Source organism: Octopus bimaculoides, chromosome 7 (assembly GCF_046866305.1).
Source record: "Octopus bimaculoides isolate indiv1 chromosome 7, ASM4686630v1, whole genome shotgun sequence".
NCBI classification, from domain to species: domain Eukaryota; kingdom Metazoa; phylum Mollusca; class Cephalopoda; order Octopoda; family Octopodidae; genus Octopus; species Octopus bimaculoides.
The window spans coordinates 18,541,713-18,552,109 of NC_142934.1; the positions used below are offsets into that span (position 1 = coordinate 18,541,713).

Genomic DNA, 10,397 nt, shown 5'->3' on the forward strand with positions numbered 1-10,397 from the left:
GGGGGGGTCAGATTTTGGAAACGAAACCTTGAGAAAAGACGAAAAAGAGGGGAGGGGGAAGCTTTCAAAATGCATTTAAAAATATATGTATGTTTTTATGTATGCGTGTGTGTGCGCGTTTATATAGTTTAATTTAATTAGTATTACATATAGTTTCACCTACTTAACGTTCAAATTTTACTCCCTACTAAAGAATAATTGTTTAATTTCCCACCCGTTCGCTCTTAGCATTAAAATTTAGCCTGGAACGTTAGGTTCATGTTTACCCTGGAACAGCCCTGGACTAGCAGGCCTTATAATGATCATAAGCTTTCCAGCTGTAATAATCCCGTTTTTGCGTGTGTGTGTGTGTGTATATATATACGTATATATATATGAGAGAGAGAGATTAGATTAGATTAATCAATGTGTCTTTTCTTTAGTAAGGCGACACGGTGATTTGAGGTAGATTTTAGCTTACATTTCGAGCAAGCAGGTTGAAATGACCACATAGGGACTGTCGTTGGCGAGCCAGCCGGAGAGTGTGTGACTGATACATTTTAGTTGCAAATTTTGCCTTTATTTCTCAATGATAAGAACGTATTTTAAAATTCGTAATGGAAATCTACAAAGCTGGCAAACAACAGTGTATTCATTAATTGTATATTTTAAACAGAAACCATTTTTAATATATGCCCATTACATACATACACACCGTGTAATTCACTCTTACGTATATGCACACGTGCATACACACACGCACGCACACACACACACACACACATATATATATATATATATATATATATATATATATATATATATATATATATATATAAGTACTGTTGCTACATATTTCTCGCTCAGAGATTTAAAACTAGTTGTATATATATAAATATATATATACATACATATACATATACATATACATATATATATATATACCCACCTCTTCGAAACGCCGGTGTTAAAACGGGGGTAGCTGATGAAGGAAAATGTTCTCTATGTGGCTTGTGTGTTTTCTGTACTCTGGTTATTATTGTTTTCTTGTATACGTTTTGTTTGCAATGTCCTGTACCCAAATATGCACCTATATATACAGGTAGATGCAGGTATGCACATACCTGTACGTATATATGCATATACTTATATATATATATATATATATAACTCCGGTGCATCAGCATGGCCGCAGCTCTAAGCTGAAACTATAAAATATATATATATATATATATATATACAAATATATATATATATATACACAAATATATATATATATATATGTGTGTGTGTGTATATATATATATATGTATGTATGTACACGCGTCCGGGGTTTTACTGACAACATTCAACTGAGTGATGTCTTAATTTATAAATAGACGAATAAAATAGAGTAAAGAGTGATTTATTAGAAATAAAAAAAAACTTCCAGTCCGTTAAGATTGTTATTTACGATTGTTATTCTTATTATTTTTATTATTATTATTAAAAAATCCACCATCACCCCCCCCCCCCTAAAAAAGAAAGAACAGAAAGTATTTCAGCTACGAACGTACTCAGATCTTTTCGCGTTTTTTAAAGGCTTTTGCATACCATGGAGTTCGTGTGTTATTTTCTAGAATGCGTTATTTGATGGAGATTTGCTTGCTATTTCTAGCGACCAGCTGGGCATTATTTCCCTCGTTGCGATGCCGGTTCTTCTAGTAATGGTCGGACATTGTGCCGGTATTAATGGATAACAAGCGATTCATGCTCGTTGAATCAGACAATAACCAGACGACAGTTACAGAGCTGGAATATATTTTATATAACCGTTTTTTTTTCTTTCTTTGTCTTAGATCACCTGATTATTATTAATAGTAATAATTAATTTAAATCCAAATATATTCCATGCTTGTTTCTTGTTGATTTTTCTTTTCTCTTGTAATGTATATATATAAGAGTTGTTTTTGGAAATTTCCTTTATAACTAGTTCTTTATTCATTGGCATGATTACGCATATAGAACGTACAGACATACCTACAATAATCTATCTATCTATCTATCTACGTATACATACATGAGTTATATATACGTATACATACATGTGTATATATACAAATATATAAATATATATATATATATATATATATATATATATATGCATGCTTGTGGTCAGTATTACACAGGACAAAAGTACATATGATTGACTTTTAGGTAAGCTTTTAATAATAATAATCTTGGATGGATGTGGTTTCGGAATCACGATTCTCTTTCCTATTTTGTTTTATAACACACACACACACACGTATACTGCGTGTGAGAGTATGTGCTCTTTACAGAGCATAGGAATAATGCACAATGCATTTTAGAAAAAAAGTTGAAGCATTGCTTTTTAAAATTGAGCAAAATATATGAAGAATGGAAAGAATTTTATTAAATACAATTTCGAATCGAAAAAAAAAAAAAGAAAAAAGAAGCAGTCAAGCCAAATATAGATATAATAAATAACCCCTTATTGAGCGAATCCCAGGTGGTTATTCACAAATTTATTTATTTATTCATTTATTTTTGTATTTTCTGTTCGTGAACGGGAAACATACTACGAGATAGTTACTGGCGCTTTGGCACATGTCTGCTTGGCAGTGCAGCCGGCTTCATTTCCAACCTCTGCGAATTTAAAGCAATCCGTTTTTAATCTGCAATAGACGAATGGTTACAACGTGAAAAAAAAAAGTATTTTAATAATAATAATAATAATTATTATTATTATTATTATTGCGGTTTCAATTTTTGGCACAAGGTTAGCAATTTCGAGAGAAGATAAGTCGATTACATCGACCCCGGAAAAATAATAAAGAAAGAATAAAACAGACATCGACTGGATTCGAACTCGTTACCAAAAAGTTAAGGAAAAAATAAAAGGTGGGAGAATGGAAAAAAATTCGCACTCTGCTTTTAGAATAATGTTGATGGTAGAATTCGTAGAACGACAGACAAAAAATTATTTGCAGTTTTTATTCGCGTCCCTTTACAATGTAAGCTCGAATCCTAGTCAAGGTCGACTATACTTTTTTATCTTTTCAAGGGGCGATCATATAATACCTAAAGCATCAGTCAAAAGTACTGGAGACCCGATGTAATCACAATCGACTAACTGACTGGCTGGCTCTTATATTGGCATTATCACGTCACCGAAGAATAAGGTTATTGGATTCAATCGTTCTTGATTTCTTGCTATATATATATATATATATATATATATATATATATATATATATATATATATACGCACACACACATACACAAACATATGAATTAATTTTTTCCTGGCCCTTTCCATTAACTGCAACCATGTGTCGAAAATTCAAGTGTTACGTTATGTATGATTTTCGTTTTGTTTTTCTCTCTTCGAAACAGAAACAATAGATTTCGAATGAGAAATGTCAATGAATATGAACTCTCAACCAATTTGGGTTGTACTGCAGTGTTAATAAATGATATTAATAATAAGAAGAAAAATGCTAAATAAATAAACCGGTTCCTAGCATAATGAAACAAATCGGACAAGTAGTCATATATTTTTTTTAATAACATCTTACGTTGATACTGTTATTTCATGCTTCCTCTCTGTCTTTCTTTCAACCTTGATTGTCATCGCTTGCATCTTTATATATATATATATATATATATATATATATATATATATATATATATATATATATATATATTATATATATATATATTTATGTCTGTCTCTCTGTCGAAGACAACAACTAGGATGCGTCTACGAGGATGCTCGACCACGTAGCTAGAAATAGCAAGCAACCAGATCTCCTTCAAACCGCACCCTACCGGCTTTAAAAAAAATTTGATAAATCCGTGATAGAATATGTCCGATTTGTCACATTAAAACAACTCAGTTATATTATAACCGGCTGTATATGTGAAGAATACTTTTGATGACGACTGATTTTGTAACTAAACAACAAAAACATTGTGTGTGTGTGTGTGTGTGTGAGTGGCATTCATTCTCTAGGCCTACATTTTTATCTGACCCGCCCCACCTTCCAGTTCCACACATTGACACTGTCCTTAAGTGACATATCTTATAATCAATGACGAGTTCACGATATAGGTAATCTTTTAATCTAGAGCAAGCAACCTTAGTTTAATTTCCGCTTTGCAACTTTTAGAAATTTACCTGTCTTTACACTTTGTGTGTGTGTGTGTGTTTGTATATATATATATATATATATATATATATAAGTGTGTGTGCGTGCGTGTGTGTATACGAGGGGCTGCTGAAAAGTTCCTGGCTTGGGGAAAAGAAAAAAAAACAGGAGGATCAGTTATTTATGAGTTTATTCAACATATTCCCCTCTCAGCGGTCCTTCAGTTTTCCAAAGCCCTGTAAGAGGATTTTACAGGGCCTCCTAACCAGGCCTTTCGCAATACTCTTAAAGCCAGGAACTTTTCAGCACCCACCTCATATAATATATCTATATATATCTATATATATAATTTTACAAGGAAAGAGTTAACAGTGACTTCGAAGTTTCGCATTACTCGCCTTCTTCACTGTATCTGGGTGTAATAACTATGTACTCTACCGAAAGTACTGAATAATCTTTCGGCTTTCAATTTAATGTTAGTTCTTTTTTTAATTTTTTATATAAGATGACAAAAAAAAAACGAACCTCGCTAAATGAATATGTCGATTAGATAGATAGATAGATAGATAGATGGATAGGTGTACTTTGACTCTTAAGAGGCTTCCGATAAGTGCCAGGTCAGACCGGTGACAAAGTCATTGCTTTCACTCAAGCCAACAGCGACGAGAAAATGCTACTGCGTGCGTGGTCACTCGGTCTCGGTCTATTTGATTAGAGGTGGTCGAATTTCCCTCAGAAAAAGGAAAGAAAGAAAATACGATAGATACTTTGGATATTTTGAGAAAAAAAAATTGACGAGATGCTCACAACTGGTACACTCTTTTAAATCATAGTTCTGCTAGATCAACGCTAGCCTAGCCTAACTTAAATCACTACTACTATTAAGTTAGCTTTTTGATTGAGATTCCAGGAGGTGAAAAAAGTCATAGAAATAAAATCACAAGGATAAAAAAATATATAAATTAGCCACAAAAAACTTCAGTAAATGACTGATTTAAAGTTACTTTTTTGTTATCATTCCTTTCCATTGTTTCGCTTCAAATATTGAACAAAAACCGTGGTATGGTATTTTTTTTCCACTTATGTGTAATGAAACTGTACAAGCAATGTATTGTCAATTAATAAGCAAGTTAAAATATTCGTCTAATTGTTCTAACGATTATTAACTACTATTAACCATATCTAAATTCGTGATTTTCTTTGTGGCATTTTTCCTAGCCAAAATCGTGTTTTTCTTGTTTTTTTTTCCTAGCCAAAATCGTGTTTTTTTTTTCTCCTTTTTTTCCCATTGGAAGTTTATTTTCATTTCTTTTTATTTTTCCATTCAAAATTGTGTCTTTATTTCCCTGTTATCACACCCACCGATTTAACAAGAGGATTAAAATGAGCGAAACGGCCTTAATGATGTAACTCCAAGTTTATCATCATTGTGTTGGAGTTTATACTTTTGGTGGTGGTGGGGTTCAGTCTTTGGTCTGTGGCCATGCTGGAGCAACATCCTGAAGGGGTTTATTTTTAAAGTCAGGCACTTACTCTATCGGTTCTCTTTTGCTGAATCGCTATATAACGGAGACGGAAAGAAACCAACAGCGGTTGTCAAGCGGAAGGAGAGAAAAATACAAAGCAAAGACACACATACATTATATATATATATATATATATATATATATATATATATATATATATACTCTTTTACTTGTTTCAGTCGACAATTGACTGCGGCCATGCTGGAGCACCGCCTTTAGTCGAGCAAATCGACCCAAGGACTTATTCTTTGTAAGCCTAGTACTTATTCTATCGGCCTTTTTTGCCGAACCGCTATGTTACGGGGACGTAAACACACCAGCATGGTTGTCAAGCGATATTGGGAGGACAAACACAGGCTCACACACACACACACACACACACACACACACACACATATATATACATATATACGACGGGCTTCTTTCAGTTTCTTTCTACCAAATCCACTCACAAGGCTTTGGTCGACCCGAGGCTATAGTAGAAGACACTTGCCCAAGGTACCACGCAGTGGCACTGAACCCGGAACCATGTGGTTGGTAAGCAAGCTACTTCTCACAGCCACCCCTCACAGTTTCTGTATACCCAATCCACTCATAAGGCTTTGGTCAGCCCAGTGCTAGAGTAGAAGATAAAAGACACTTGCCCAAAGTACCACGAAGTGGGACTGAACCCGAAACCACATACTTCACGATACTGCCATTCTCAAAACAAAAACAGAAAAATAAAAGCTGTAAAACAACGATTCGCCATGTTTTTTAATGACTGATGGGGGGAAAGGAAACGAAACACCCAAAACTATAGAGAAATATTTATAAATTGTTTATCGTGTTGTTATAGTTTATATACAAACGTCAAGTGCAAACATGAAAACGGTTTCCTCGGATTAAGGCGTTGTGTAATAATTGCTTGGAACTTAAAGAGAAAGCGTGCTTTTAAAATTATGTCTATGAGCTAAAAAGTTTTGTTGTTGTTGCTGTTGGTGGTGGTGGTGGTGATTCCTTGGATAATCCTGATGGATGAAAATCTTCGTTGAGAGACACTCTAGCCGTAATCAAAGCGTCTTTCCACACATAGTAGTTTGTTTCAGGCTTGGTTGTGTTTTACACCTCTTCATTCTTCTTTTTGCTGTACAAAAAAAACTGTAGAAAGAGATTTGAAAGACGTTTGGCTATTGTTTCTAGCAGAGAGAATAACCACTTGGAAGACAAAGTCTCCTCACCGGTACGTGTTTCACTATCGTGTAGAGAAAAGGTCTATCTTCATTGTTCGCCACATTCTTCTTTCAAAAAAAACGTGTATTATAATTTTGCGTTTAATTATCAACCATCATTCAATTAAATTATAAGATTTATGACTAATGGATCGAAGACTATAAGACAAGTTATATGCCTTAGCAAATATGCCCATTGTCAATGAACGGAAACCACCTGCATCATCATCACCACTACCATCATCATCGTCAGCAAAGTCTTCACTATCCGCGTCATCATCATCGTTTTGCCGGCATCAACAGCCAAGCTAAACATTATTATTGTTATTACTATCAAATATTATTTGAACTCGCTACGTTCTGAGATCAAATTCTGTCGCGGTCGACTTTGCTTTTATCCTTTCAGGGTCGATAAATTAAGTACCAATGAAATACTGGCGTCGATGTAATCGACTCATCCCCTCCCTCCAAAATGGCCGCCCTTGTGGCAAAATTTGAAAAAAAAAAGTATGTATGTATGTATACAACACATACATACTTACGCATACATACACATTTACATGTGCATGCATAAATCTGTGCGTGTATATATATGTGCATATTTGTGTGCGTGGAGGCGCAATGGCCCAGTGGTTAGGGCAGCGGACTCACGGTCATAGGATCGCGGTTTCGATTCCCAGACCGGGCGTTGTGAGTGTTTATTGAGCGAAAACACCTAAAGCTCCACGAGGCTCCGGCAGGGGATGGTGGCGAACCCTGCTGTACTCTTCCACCACAACTTTCTCTCACTCCTACTTCCTGTTTTTGTTGTGCCTGTAATTCAAAAGGGTCAGACTTGTCACACTCTGTGTCACGCTGAATATCCCCGAGAACTACGTTAAGGGTACACGTGTCTGTGGAGTGCTCAGCCACTTGCACGTTAATTTCACGAGCTGGCTGTTCCGTTGATCGGATCAACTGGAACTCTCGTCGTCGTAAGCGACGGAGAGCCAACAACATATCTGTATGAATAATGTAAGTACCAGTTAGACACTGGGAATCGATGCAATCGACGAACTTCTTCCCCTAAAATTTCTGGCCTTGTTCTTATTTTTGAGAGGGTTTAGGCATAATATACATATGCACACGTATATATTATAATATATGTATAGGTGTAGGAGTGGCTGTGTGGTAAGTAACTTGCTTATCAACCACATGGTTCCGGGTTCAGCCCCACTGCGTGGCATCTTGGGCAAGTGTCTTCTACTATAGCCTCGGGTCGACCAAAGCCTTGTGAGTGGATTTGGTAGACGGAAACTGAAAGAAGCCCGTCGTATATATGTATATATATATATATAATATATATATGTATGTGTGTGTGTATATGTTTGTGTGCCTGTGTTTGTCCCCCCCCCCCAACATCGCTTGACAACCGATGCTGGTGTGCTTACGTTCCCGTAACTTAGCCGATAGAATAAGTACTAGGCTTCCAAAGAATAAGTCCTGGGGTCGAGTTGCTCGACTAAAGGCGGTGCTCCAGCATGGCCACAGTCAAAAGACTGAAACAAGTAAAAGAGTAAAGAGTAAAAGAGTATATATATATATATATATATATATATATGTGTGTGTGTGTGTGTGTATTTATGTCTAGCATCCTTATATAGTGAACTTCAAATAGTAAAGCAAGACTTTCAACTGGAACATCACGTAAACACATGGTATAGCAGTTGTCAAGCTAAACGTTTGCTTGCCACTCACACACACACACACACACACACACCACAGTCTGTGGTATCAGCAACGAGGTTAACATTTTCTTCTTCTTTCTCTCCAAGGCTCATAGGCATTATTAGCTGCGTAATCTCCTTCGCGTTCCCTTTCCTAACTTGTCTCTTGCTCTGCGTCTCTTTGCCTCTGTGCATGTGTGTCCGTGTGACTGCGAGGGTGCGCACGCGCGTGTGTACAAATTTATGTATGGATGTATGTGTGTGCATCTGAATGTAGGCTATGTGTGTGTGTGTGTGTAAAGAGATATGTGTATATTTGTACATATATACATGTGTATATGCATATAAATATATATAATATACTTGTGTGTGTATGTATATATATATATATATATATATATTCTTTTCTACTCTAGGCACAAGGCCCGAAATTTCGAGGCCAATCGATTGGATCACCCCCACTCCAAGTACACAACTCGTACTTTATTTATCGACCCCGAAAGGGATGAAAGGCAAAGTCGACCTCGGCGGAATTTGAGCTCAGGACGTAAAGACAGACGAAACACCGCTAAGCATTTCGACCGGCATGCTAACATTTCTGCCAGCTCGCCGTCTTCATATCTACACACACACACACACACACACACATATGCGTATATATGTAGATATATACGCATATATATATATATATATATATATATATATATATATATACGCATATATATGTAGATATATAGGCATATACATGTGTAGATATATATGCACATATCTGTAGATATATAATTATGTATATATGTACATATATGTGTGTGTGTGTGCATTTGCATGGTATCTTGGGCAAGTGTCTTATAGCTTTAGGATGACCGAAGCCTTATGAGTGAATTTGGTGGGCGGAGACAGAGAGAAACCCGTCGTGTGTGTGTGTGCGTCACCCACAACTGCATGGCCATCGGTGTTGCTTTGTTATGTCCTCTCAACTTGGCCGTTCGGCAAAAAAGAGACCGATAGAAAAAGTATCAGGCTTTAAAAAATAGAAGTACTAAATTCGATACGTTTGACTAATAAAAAAATCTTCAGCGTGGTGCCCCAGTATGGCCGAAATCTAATGGTAAACACACACACACACACACACACACATGAAATACCATAATCACAAAATGAATTTAGAGAGCAGTAAACGACCACACACCTCACAAATCCAGTTCACGATGTTCTTATTAATGTTCATACTGTGGCCTATTGGAAGCTGGCGTTTAAGATTTTCATGATCAAGACGTCTCTCTTCAAACATTCTATAGCCTTCCTTTACATATCCTCTCCATTTACCCCTCTTTAAAGCAAGCACTTCCCAGTTCTAATCTTCAAGCTGAAGATCTTTAAGGTTGTTTGTTATGCAATACTTATATCTTTTTCTTGGTTTGTGCTGAGGGCGTTTCCCAGAATGCAATTGACTGTAAAATAGTTGTTTTGGGAGTCTTTCCTCATTCATGAGCATAACGCATTTCAGAGGATATGATGATGGATTCAATGCTCGTGCAGCCAGCATTTATAAGGATATGTGTGTCAAGTAATTTCTGTTGCGATTTGATGTTTAGGATTCTTCTTAAACACTTAAAGTGTTCAAGCAAATTGAGGTGCTTACGATGTAGTGTCCACGTTTCCGAAGAGTACAACAGAGTACTTAGAATGCAGGCCTTGTACACACTAACCTTGGTCTTGATATTGATGTCATGATCTGTCCACACTCTCTTTTCGAGTTTTCCAAAGGCTACAGAGGCTTTCTGAATGCGCAGGTATATTTCTGCACCCAGTGAACCATCC

At 36.2% G+C, this 10,397-nt stretch overlaps 1 long non-coding RNA gene across 3 annotated transcripts in view; it reads right to left on the reverse strand.

Annotated features, from left to right (window-relative positions):
* Nucleotides 1-2,453: 2,453 nt before the first annotated feature.
* LOC149134589 (uncharacterized) overlaps nucleotides 2,454-10,397 on the reverse strand; it is a 36,721-nt gene continuing 28,777 nt past the window's right edge. The window contains exons 1-2 of one of the 3 annotated variants that reach the window (XR_016242541.1): nucleotides 4,659-4,796; nucleotides 2,454-2,657 (exon numbers count right to left, since the gene is read on the reverse strand). This is a non-coding gene — a long non-coding RNA (uncharacterized LOC149134589). Of the gene's footprint in view, nucleotides 2,658-3,560; nucleotides 3,623-4,658; nucleotides 4,797-10,397 lie in introns of those variants that run through there. The other 2 variants (XR_016242542.1, XR_016242540.1) reach the window with 2 other exon arrangements.